At 37.1% G+C, this 12,990-nt stretch overlaps 1 protein-coding gene across 1 annotated transcript in view; it reads right to left on the bottom strand.

The window, feature by feature from the left end:
- LOC101344436 (CUB and sushi domain-containing protein 1-like) overlaps positions 1-12,990 on the bottom strand; it is a 1,691,327-nt gene that overhangs the window by 1,283,390 nt on the left and 394,947 nt on the right. The window lies entirely within an intron of this gene.

The raw sequence follows: 12,990 nt of genomic DNA on the forward strand, positions 1-12,990 counted from the left end.
TATATATATATATACATATATATATATGTATATGTATATGTATATATACACATTCCACTGGTTTTACTTCTCTAGAGAACCTAGCCTAAGACAATTACTCTTGGAAAACAGCTGCTTTAAGGGAAAGGAGATGGTTACTTAACAATGGCAAAGCTCTTTTATTTATATTAGTCCCTATTCACAGAGAAGAATAAAGATATTTACAAAATTTCTAATGAATTTGTCTATACAACCTTTGGGAATAAAGAAAGACAAAGAAAGATTACCCTTTGTGGTGTTAACCTTTTACATAAGTAAAATAAGGTTGACTGGGTAAAGTACAACTTTAATTCCAGAAATCTTTTACCAGTGATTTCTTAATTAGAAATATTGATTGAGTGTTCTCTTTATCAGAAAGGGCTAGATGTCTCTGATAAAAGCAAGCAGTTTTACTACTTGATTAAGTTTTAAATACAGACTTCTATTTAAATAGTAATGTGACTATTGGTTATATATATTATTAAAATTAAGAGAAATATTATTTCAGTCAAGATTTTTAAGAAATCAAAATGACTTAGTCAAAGTTAACTGTTGTTCTTCTGCTTTTTAGTTAATACGTGTTTTTGCAACAACTTGATTCATTAGAACTTATTGATATGGTCCAGAATTTGAAAATTTTCCCTGTGGTAGAATCTGCAGACTTATTCCATGATCTGCTAACACATTTTTAATTGAGAAGCCTCAAATTGTTCTGACCCTTAAAATCCTGAACATTTATATTTCCGGCGTTGCTACATTTTTGCTGAAAAGAAAACTCCTCCACTTTGGCCATTCCCCATCAGATGAGCATCACAATTTAGCACCTTAGCTGTTCTTTTCCCTTCACATTTCAAGTCTCACTTGTCAGCTCTCTCCCACGTCTTAGATAACACTCTAAGATGGGAAGAAATGAAGCCAAGCCTGCAGTAAGGATCTAGCAAGCTAACTTAATTACAGGGTTTTCTTAGAAGTTTCTACCTGGCTGCCTTTTTAGTTTTTCCTTAGCTCAAAAAGGAAATACCTTAACACTGAGAATAGGCATCAAACTCCATTTTCAGTACCTTTCAACAAATTCTAACTTTATACAGTTCTGGCTTAAATCTCCTAATGTATACCTACTTTAAACACACACACACACACACACACACACACACACGGAGCCCAGGTGGCACAATGGTTAAGAGCTACAGCTGCTCACCAAAAGGTCGGCCGTTTGAATCCACCAGCTGCTCGTTGGAAACCCAATGGGGCAGTTCTCCTCTGTCCTATAGGGTCACGATGATTTGGAATCAATTCGATGGCAACAGGTTTTTTTTTGGGGGGGGTTATATATATGTATGTGTGTGTATATATATATATGTATGTATTCACACATATGTACATATACACATATAATAACTTTACCCTTCATTTTTTTGTGTGTTCTTTATATTTAAATTTTATCTTATAAAGTAAGTAAGAAACAAAATTTATTCAAACATTCTAGGATATAGAAGTTTTATATATTGCTAAATTTTGATCGGGAGTATGTATTTGGGGAGTGGCCATTTGTTTATATTCAGTGATTAATTCATTAAAGTTTGTGGTACAATGAAGAAAAATAGCATAAAATTATTTTATCCATCACAAAGCTCTGCCAGTAATTCCTTCTAGATATATGTTGGTTCTGTTCATATCTCTCCCTCCAATATCTCAGTGAAAATTCATCTGGTTGGTTGTCACTGCCCCCTAACTGGTCTTTTAATCAATTATCGCTTAGAGTTCATTGCCAGAACTGCAGCCCATTTTTCTAAATAAAATCCTGACCGTAGGCTTCCATTCAAAACCCATGGCTGCCTTTCATTGCACATAGAATAAAGTCCAACACCCTTGATACAGCCCAAAAAACCAAAACCAAACCCGTCGCCGTCTGGTCAATTCCCACTCATAGTGACCCTATAGGACAGGCTAGAACTGCTCCACAGTGTTTCCAAGGAGCTGCTGGTGGATTTGAACTGCCAGCCTTTGGGTTAGCAGCTGAGCTCTTAACCACTGTATCACTAGGGTTCCTAATACAGCCTAAAAAAGAAAAAGAAAAAAAAACAAACCTGTTGCCATGGAGACGATTGCAACTCATAACAACCCTATAGGACAGAGTAGAAATGCCCTTAGGGTTTCCAAGGAGCAGCTGGTGGATTCGAACTGCTGACCTTTTGGTTAGCAGCCAAACTCTTAACCACTGTGCAACCAGGGCTCCTAACATAGCCAACCAAACCAAAAACCATTGCTGTCGAGAGGATTCCAACTCATAGTGACACTTTAGGACAGAGCAGAACTGCCCCACAAGGTTTCCAAGTAGGGGCTGGTGGATTTGAACTGCCAACCTTTTGTTAGCAGCCAAACTCTTAACCACTATGCCACCAGGGCTCGAGGTACCTAAATAACTTTATCTCAATTATTTCCCATTAGTTGTTGTCACCCCCTGAAACTTGCCCCTCTTATACTTTTGCCTAACTTTTTCTTTGGTTCTCATCTTGAATATCAGGTTCTCAGGGAAATGTTCCCTGCATCCTTCAATTAACTGATGCCCTTTGTTACACTTTCTCATAGCACTTTGTAATTTTCTTTCAGAGCAGTCTCCTCTGTAAGGACATCTATACGTGGTCCTGATCTACCTTTTAATGGTCTGTCCTCCAAGGGAAGGAAGTGGTCCCTTGCTCACCACTGCATCCCTAGAGCTTAAGACAATGGTTGGCACCAAACAGGTCTTAAATTCTTGAAACAGTTTAGAGCATTGTCATCCAGGGAAGAAATAATTCACTGCTACAGATTCTACAAAGAACAGTGGTGTTTCTTCCTTCCAGATTAAAAACAAAAAATAGAATTGAAGATGGTTTCTTAAAGGGGAAGAAAGAAAGAGAGAATGCAATAAATAAATGGATCTGTCATCCATCACAAAATCTATGTTTTCATGTCCTACCTGTTGACTAATTACAACTAAAGTTGTCATAGGAATTGAAATGCAAAACAGGCCTCTAAGACAAATGATATATTTTCCCTTCTTTTCACACTTTCTACCTCTCTATCTGAAAGAGGGTGAACTAACTTGCATAGCCAAGGAAATTTTTCGTAACAGTGGGTGAATTCTAGAGCGCAGTAACAATTATACAAGTATTTATTAATAGAAGTCTCTCAAATTAGATTACCTTTACAAAATGATAAATTAAAAAAAACTTGTAGTCAAAGAACTGAGATTTTTCAAAGAAATTAGATAAAATTGCCAGTCCCTATAAATATCATACTGTGAATATATTAGGGCAAAGGGCAGATTAGAAAATTCATGATTATGTAATTATAAATGATCAGTAAGCATGAAAATGTTCAGCCTCCCTAGTAATCAGGAAGCTGTAAATTAAACAACAAAACACTTTTACCCCTAGCAAATAAGCAAAGAATAAAATCTATCATAATACTTCAAGCTTTAATAGGATAATTGTAGTGAGAATAATTTAGTACAGATTCCTGGAAAGCAATTTTCCAATATTTAATTACATACCTGGAAAAAGTTTTTTTAACCAGTATTTCCCCTTCTTTCTAATAATTTGTCTTAAGGACGCAGAAATGTGAGTGAAGACATACATAAACCAGGGCCTCTAGAGGAGCAGTGGTTAAGAGCTCAGCTGCTAACCACAAACGTCGGCAGTTCGAATCCACCAGCCGCTCCCTGGAAACCCGATGGGGCAGTTCCACTCTGTCCTGTAGGGTCACTATGAGTCGGAATCAACTCGATGGCAACGGGTTATTCTGGGGGTTTTCTGGTTCATATGGCATCTTTATGTGATTGTCCCCTTCCTCCCGGTGGACGCACCTCAACCCCAGGGGTACCCCTCAGCGAGGAGAGCACGTGCTGCTGCTCTGTTGGGGGCGCTGTTGCAGACGCCAAGAGGCGCAGCCTTATGCTGCAGCCTGGACACTAAGATGATAATTTGGTCCTTTGTGGAAAACAAAACAACCACCTTCAAACCCTCAGTTATCATCTATATCTGAACATTAGTGAATCCATTAGGTAGATTACAGTAAAGCATTATGATAACATATTTTATAATTATGAAAATGATATTTTAAAGGGTTTTTAAAGGCCGAAAAATAATCAACATATAATGCTGAATGCAAAGGCAGAATACAAACTTGTATATGTAATACAATCAGTAATGTGTTAAAATGCATGGGATTAAAAAGACCAAAATTGCAGTTTTTTTGTTGTTGTTGTTGTTCTGTTTGTGTGTTTTCTTCGGTGGAAAGGTTGGGGTATTTCTTCTTCCTTGTATTGAGGATTTAGATTTTGAATATAGGACATATTCACTGTGGGGATTCAGAGGAATTGGGTAATTTGCATGGGACAGAGGGAGAGCTTACACGAAGTCTTGTGCTCTTGACTGAAGGAAGAGTGGCAAACTTATCGACCAACAGGAAAGTAGAGAACACGTGTGGAGTCTTTCGCATGTGGCCTCATGACCTAGGTATGGCTCATGAGAAGAGAAGAGTATGGACCCAGACTGAAGTAGCTGCAGGAGATTCTCTAAAGTGCAGGCCACTTCAGGAGTCCAAGGAACAGAGGTAGACTCAGAGAGAGATTCATTCCTTCACTAACTCGATTTATTGCTTTTCCCTCCCTCTGTACGTCAGATTTCCTCTCTGGTTATGATTGTTAATCAGTACTGTCTACTCAATGCTGTAATTCTCTAATTTTAAACTGTGAGCTTGTATTATACTTGCAACAAGAGAAAATAAAGGGAAAAATACCCCCTAAATGAATATATGGTAAATAAATCATCTGTCTTACTCAAATATATCGTCTTTAGCCACAGGAAACACTGAAAATTATTACAGCAATCGCATGTGTTACGTTGCAACCTGATTAACTTTTGATTCAATTCCCATCTCATTCTATGATAACTTCATAACCTGAGTTCACGGACATGACTGCCTATGTCTCCACCTCATGATTCTATTTATCATCCAGTGAGGAAACAAACAATAATGAATCAAAACAAGGCCGTCTTTGCAATCAAGTGAAGATGGGCTAGGGAACAGTAAGACTTTTGTTATTGCTTTGAACTGTCATTGTTTTCTTCCCATAAACACACAATGGTAGTGATGGTTTTTGCTACCCAAAATGATTTCCTCTAACTGACAGCATCAGTATCTCTTGGGAACTTGTTAGAAATGAAGACTATGAGGCCTCACTCCAGAGTTATTGAATGAGTATCTGCATCTTATCAAGAGTTCTAAATTCTTGGTAGGCACATGAAGCTCAAGAACGCTTGCATAAGCTGCCCGGTGCATTTGAAGAGGACAGGTAGGTCTTTGCAAAGTGGATTTGGTGTTACAGGCAGCTCTGCAATCTATGGCTGTAGCTTAGGTAGACCAAGAGATTGCAGCATTAACAATTGACGTTAAATGTTCAGCCAACAACATCGGCACTGAAAGGACTGTTGCCTGTGTCTTTGGGAAGGGTACTATAACAAGGATCACTGTAATCATGCTTCCCATGATAACTGGAGCCTCCAAGGACTGTGATTCTAATAAACCAAACCCGCTGCTGTCAAGTTGATTTCAACTCATAATGACCCTACAAGACAGCGTAGAACTGCTCCATATGGTTTCCAAGGAGCAGCTGGTGGGTCAAACCACCAACCTTTTGGTTAGCAGCCATAGCACACTGTAGCTCTTCACCACTGCGCCACCAGGGCTCTGCAATTCTAATAGATAAAAGCAATTATGAAATAAAGAACTCATTAATAAACTGAGAAGCTACTGGATAAGTGGATCTTTACGTTCTTGTAAAATACAAAAAAAAAAAAAGGCCATGGCTATATGAGTTTGGGTATTTCAAAAATACATCTGCCACCTAATAGCATACAATGTGTCACATAAATATCAACAACTATATATTTCCTCCCAGAACATTGTACTAAAAAATCACATATTCTCCATACAAAAAAAAAAAAAAAATAGGATTTTTGAAAAGACAAGTTTAACTTGTGCCTTTTTTTTTTTTTTTTATTGTACTTTAGGTGAAGGTTTACAGAACAAATAGTTTCTCATTAAACAGTCAGTACACACATTGTTTTATGACATGTGCCTCTTATTTTTGCACATCATCTATCTACTTCTAGAAAGCTGAGCTACCTTGAGGACAGTTTTTTAAAAACTGAACAGTTTTATTAGTTAAAAAGAATGAAAAGAATTATGTTTCTTCTAATCACAACTCATTCTTAAAGAACGTCAGGTTCTAGAAGAAATCTCAAACTCCTCCTAGGACCATCAGACGTAGATTCCCTAATCCATTGCCATGGAGTCAATTCCAACTCGTGGTGACCCCATGTGCTGCAGAGTAGAACTGCTCCAGAGAATTTTCAAGGCTGTTTTCTTTCAAAAGCAGATCATGAGGGCTGTCTTCTGAGGCACTTCTGGGTGCTCTGGAACTGCCAGTCTTTTGGTTAGTAGTCGAGTGCCTAATAGTTTATGTCACCTAAATGCCTGATTGATTTGATACCACCTATAAGAAAATTTAACTCTTTCAATTTATTGACAATGTGGCTTAAGACCTGAATAACTTTAATATAATCAAAAACTTGGAGGGAAAATAAACTTATAAACTACATAAATCTCCCATATACATGTGAAATATAAAACCAACATTCTTTATACTAAAAATTTTGCATTGTAAGAATTTTTTCTATCTTTCTGGAATGATTCATGACAATCCAAGTTTCCAGTATGTATTTCACATAAAGCACTCAAATTTGAATGCCTAGGTTAAAATCCTGGTTGCACAACTTACTAGCAGTGGGCTCTGAAATTACTTAAGCAAGTTACTATATAAGAATAATAAGAATGAGTGTGTGTGTGAGAGAGAGAGACAGACAGACAGACAGAGAGTCAGAGGGAGACAGAGAGAACGAGTAGAGAGCCAGAGCCTACCTTTTCTGGCAGCTTGATCATTTTGGTAGTGGTCAGGGGTAGGGGTGGGGTGAACAATTTCAAAATCAAACCAGCTGCCTTCGAGTTGATTCTAACTCATGGAGACCCCATGTGTGTCAGAGTAGAACCGTGCTCCATAGGGTTTTCAGTGGCTGATTGTCCTCAAGTAGATCTTTAGGCCTTTCTTCCCAGGAGCCTCTGGGTGGACTCAAACCTCCAACCTTTTGGTTAGCAGCTGTCTTAGTTTCTAGTGCTGCTATAACAGAAATGCCACAAGTGGATGGCTTTTAAAAACAGAAATTTATTCTCTCACAGTTTAGGAGGCTAGAAGTCTGAATTCAGGGCACCAGCTCCAGAGGAAGGCTTTCTCTTTCTGTGGGCTCTGGAGGAAAGCTCTGGAAGGAAGGACTCTTTCCCCCTGTTCTAGGAGCTTCTCAGCACAGGGACCCCAGATCCAAAGGACGTGCTCTGCTCCTGGCTCTGCTTTCTTGGTAGCAGGAGGTCGCCATGTCTCTCTGCTTGCTTCTCTGTTTTACGTCTCAAAAGAGATTGATTTAAGACACAACCTAATCTTGTAGATTGAGTCTTGCCTCATTAACATAACTGTCTCTAGTCCTGCCTCATTAACGTCACAGAGGTAGGATTTACAACACATAGGAAAATCACATCAGATGACAAAATGGTAGACAACTACACAATACTGGGAATCATGGCCTAGCCAAGCTGACACACATTTTGGGGACACAGTTCAATCCATAATAGCAGCTGAGCGTATTAACCACTTGCACCACCCATGGGCACCTAGAGAACAAGTTAGGTCACCAGAAAGCCAGGTTAACTAACAAAAGCTTTTTATAGAGAGCCTAAGGCCTGGTGTTCCCAGGACATGAACTTTCTGTGCTGTAATGCCAAATGGTGCACAGGCAGAGGCCATATTGGTTCACAATAATTTCCTTTCAGAACAACACTATCCATCAGAGTTACAAACAGGACTGGCTTCATGGGTGTGTGATCTCCGCCTATCCTTAGAGTGTCCCTATGTTGGTTTGTTGTTGTTATTGGGTGCCATTGAGTCAACTGTGAGGCATCTCTGAGTTAATAGTGAGTGCTTAATGGTTTATGCCACCTAAATAACCAATTGAGATGATACCAGATATAAGAAAATTTAACTCTTCCAATACATAGCAACTCCATGTGACAGAGTAAAACTTCCCCGTAGGGTTTTCTTGGCTATAATTTTTACGGGAACAAATTACCAGGTCTTTCTTTCTCAGAGATGCTGGGTGAGTTTGAACTGCCAACCTTTCTGTTAGCAGCTGAGCACTTTACCAATGTGCCACCAGGATTCCTTTGTGTTCATTTAATGTTCAGCTACTGCTCTTTTGAAATTTGTAATATTTTTTTTTAACAAGGGATTCTGCATGTTCATTTTTGTACTGGTCCTCAAAAATTATGTGGCTGCTCCTGGTTATGAAGACAGGATTTTTATTTCTTTCATAATAAAATTGTAATGCTGTTTTGAAACTTGAAATTTTCACTTAAAATGTTTTGTGAGAATTTTCTTTTTTTTTTTTTAGAAATGTCTTTTAGAGTATGACGGTCTAAGTTTGTGTAGTAGGAACAAATTACTACAAAAGATAAGGGAAAAAATGCAACAGAATAAATCAATCCTTTTTTTTTTTTAAGAGAGGGGAAATAATAAGCAATCTATTAAAGCAGATGAAAAGGAGTTTTAAAATCAAATGTTAATGAATTCACCAGTATGAACCACAAGAAACCAGATTAGAGTAGGACTATTTTCTAACATTATAATACAAGTGTGAAAACAAGAGATTATTGATGAAAACATTATTGGATGAATACAGAAACAAGAATAGTCATGAAATTCGGCAATGTAAAAGAAAAGGGACATAGAACATGTTACTTTTAGACAAATAGTCATAGTTTCAGAGCTGGACCCCATGCTAGAAATCATCTAGAAGAGTGATTTGCAACCATCTTCAGTGGGGAGAGCTTTCTTCAAAGAGCCTTACAGGAGAGAACATTACACACGACTGAAAAATATAGAAATTCTTTGTTCGAAGTAAGGAATTAATATTTCATCTACCAAATACTGACTGGGTACAAACCAGATGCCAAGTATTATTCTAAGCCTAGGAATATTGACGTGAACAACACAGACAAGGGTTCTGTCCCCAAGGACCATACAATCTAGTGAGGAAAACATCAATAAAGAAGAAAAATTACTTTCCCTTCCACACCCCTGTATGTCCCAGAACAGGGTTTGAATAGGAATCTTAACAACAATTCAGTAAAAGTGAAAAAGAGGTTCCTAGATACCTAATTAAAAGCAGAATTCAAATAAATTAATATCTGCTTAACATGCAAAAGTTATTATTATAATGTATTTTCTTTTGCATTGTTCATATTGGTACATTTACTATAATGACCTCTTGAAAATGTGTTATAATGACTGCTAAGATTTGGAAGCCTAAAGACTTAACACAGAAACTGAAAACACTGTAAGATGGTAAAAAGCCCATAACCTCATTTACTGATGTCATTAAATTTTATCACATTATTATACAAAATAATGCATATATTTTCTTCTTTCCCTTGAGGGAGAAACTTGAAAACTAGTGACTCAATTATTTTCCATTCACATATTAACAAAAAAAAAACCCAAACCCACTGCCATCGAGTCAATTTCGACTCATAGTGAACCTGTAGGACAGAGGAGACCTGCCCAGTAGTGTTTCCAAGGAGCGGCTGGTGGATTCGGACTGCTAACCTTTTGGTTAGCAGCTGAGCTCTTAATTATTGTACCACCAGGGCTCCCACTCATATATTAGCATTACATATATACCTTAATTAAATATTCATAATTTTAAAGCATCTTTTAGAAATTGCTTCAGCCAATCTTTAGTTATAGTTGGCTCTCTGTAATGGTATGTAGATTTATGACTTAGGCTTGTTAATAATAGTTGAATAAATGGAATAATGAATAAATGGTGAAAGTAATTATGGTCACTGAATTGTACATGTAAAAAATGTTGAAATGGCAAAGTTTTTGTTTTATATACATATATGTACTCACCACCATAAAAAAGCAATATTCTGAATATTTAGTTACGTATAATTTTGAAGCTTCTTGACTATATCACTCCTTCAAACCAGACATTTTTATGTTTTCCTGTACACACATTCTCTCTCACCTGGCTAGCTCCCTAACCTCCTTCAACTTTTTGCTCAAATATTACTTTCTCAATAAGACCTACCTACCTATTTTGTAGTGTCACTGCTAGCCACCACTTGTCCCACCCCACACACCCTATCATATAAAACAAAAAACACTGACCTTGAGTCCATTATGACTCATGGGGACTCTGGTGTTACTGGATGGGTTCAAATCGTCAACCTTTAGGTTCGTAGTCAAGTACAAACCATTTGTGCTAGAGAATATACCCTACTCTAGATATTACTAACTTTCTTATCCTGATCCCATTCTTTTTGCATATCTATCAACTGTTAACATACTATAAAAATTACTTTTTAAATTCATTGTTTATTGTCTGCTTCCCCCAGTAGAATGTGACACAGGAATCTTTGACTGTTTTGGTCGTTAATGTGTCTCAACATTCTAGAACAATACTTAGTACACAGTGTTGTTGTTGTTAGGTGCCATCAAGCCAGTTTTGACTCATAGTGACTCTGTGTACAACAGAATGAAACACTGCCCTGTCCTGCGCCTTCCTCACAATTATCATTATGCTTGAGCCCATTGTTACAGCCACTATGTCGATCCATCTCATTGAGGGTCTTCCTGTTAATAGTACACGTGAACCCGAACTCATTGCCATTAAGTCGATTCCAACTTATAGCAGCCCTATAGGAATCTTAATAGTGGGCACTTAATGTTTATTTGTTGAGAAAAATTCTGTTTATACATATTGCCTGAGAAATACTGTTTAACTCTCACAGATGCTTAATAGCGTAAGGTTACTTTTCATATAACAAATCAGAAGATAAACATACCCTACATAAGTATGTTTTTAAGGAACTTACAACAGTGGCAGCAATATAGTAAATTTTCAGTGAAATTATTATTAACCTTTGATGGTGATGGCATTATCTATACCTGCTAGAGAGTTTACAATCTATGCTAGTGACATTAATCTTTGGTGGGGGTGGGATGGCGGGATAACTTTAAAGGATTAGGAAAAAGGTGGAATTCTCTAAGACATAATGGTGCCAACATAGGGTGAATTTTTGTAAGAGTTGTGAAAAAGACCAAATATTTCTCTTATGTTTCTGCCTTTTACTTCCAGTGATGTGGATTGTAAATTTGAGATGGACTAGCAATAGCTGCTCGCTGTGGAGGAGAAACAGATAAAGCAATCTTTGTTCTATAGATGTTTCATGCAGCATATTCCTCAGAATGTAACTATAATAAGTATTAGTAAAAGAGGTCCCATGATCAAATAAGTTTGGAAAATGCTTGGTTAAATAAGGTTAAATATTTTCTTTAATACAGAAATTCACAGAGGTTGTCGTACACTAATATGTACCCTGATGCTTCAAGAGGGATATCATGTATCTAACCTAGTTGCTCCAACCTTTCTACCTTGCAACCAAATTTGGTAAAACAGCATTGAAGACTGTTGTTCTGCTGAACACATCTGAGGAGCACTGCTTGAGTCCTATGACCTCCAGGCTCTCTTCTGCTGCTAGTGTAGCAAGAGAACTCAAAGGCTCAGTCTGTACTGCATGCAGGATCAATATTGGAAAAAGGAGTCTATAAACAGTGAGACTCAGGGAAACAAACAATGTAGTATCAATGTAGACCTGCTTTCATTTAGGTTTTATGGAACCAGGGCAAAAAATGTCTTCAAGTGACATAAATGATCCAAATCAGTTTAGAAGTTCAGATGGAATTTGGAACAGCTGTCCAAGCTGGTAGCTTGGACACATATACACAATCCCTATGGTAGGAAGCTGATCAAAGACACAATACTGTAGGCACTCTTCCTAGGGAACATAGGTAACACATCAGTCATATTTGGGTCCATATGGCCCAGTATTCTGAGTGGTGTAGTAACTACTTGGTAGAACTGCATATACCCCATGTGATACCAAACCTCAAGAGTTTAGATTGGAAGACTAAGTTCCTTTCAATATGGAAATTTATGGTTTTATAATCCACAGATCTACTAAAATGGTAATTTATCCCCTACTATATCATGTTTGATTCTATTATTCTTAATATTTCTAATTTTGGATCCCAGTAAAATATTTTTTTTTCAACACAATTCTCTTTCTTGAGCAATTCTAAAGAAAGTTTGAGAAGATAAAACCGTAAATATGTATAACTATACCAGTAACGCAAATATTCTTTTTCTCTGTTAAAAGGCTTTATTGTACTGGGTGGAAAAATTTTTAGAATATGCCAACACTCTGTCACTATTTACAGGACGTACTTACTACCCTGATGCAGAACACCTCTCAAACAATGAGTCTTAATCACGGCTCAGCTTTTTCTTTAGATGACATCTTTCCCTGAACGCTAGTGATTGAATTGATTAGACACTGATAGTTCTTAAACCACAGCTAATGACAAGCATATTTTTAGCCATTGGACACAGATTCAAGACAGTACTATGAAAGTGCTTGTGAGAAGCTGTACTCACAATTTCTCTGCCAATTTTCAGAAGTCTACCTATAAATCAATTAAAAGAATGAAAGAAAAGAAAAATGGTTTAAATGGCCAGCAGAGAAGGAAATATAATAGGAAAAAAAAAAAAAGTGAATGAGTTTATAACAAATGAAAGCTTTAACAGCCCCAAACGGAACTTCTCCCCTCCATTCACAAGGGTATGTGGCAGGATTTTTTTTTTTTCTGTTAAAAGCATATTATTAAAAACACATACTATTATTTACATTATACCATATTTATTTTAGCAATATAACATAAGAACATGTAAGGATTAATTTTAAATATTTTAAGGT

Source organism: Trichechus manatus, unplaced genomic scaffold (genome assembly GCF_000243295.1).
Source record: "Trichechus manatus latirostris isolate Lorelei unplaced genomic scaffold, TriManLat1.0 scaffold00234, whole genome shotgun sequence".
Classification (NCBI taxonomy): Eukaryota; Metazoa; Chordata; class Mammalia; order Sirenia; family Trichechidae; genus Trichechus; species Trichechus manatus.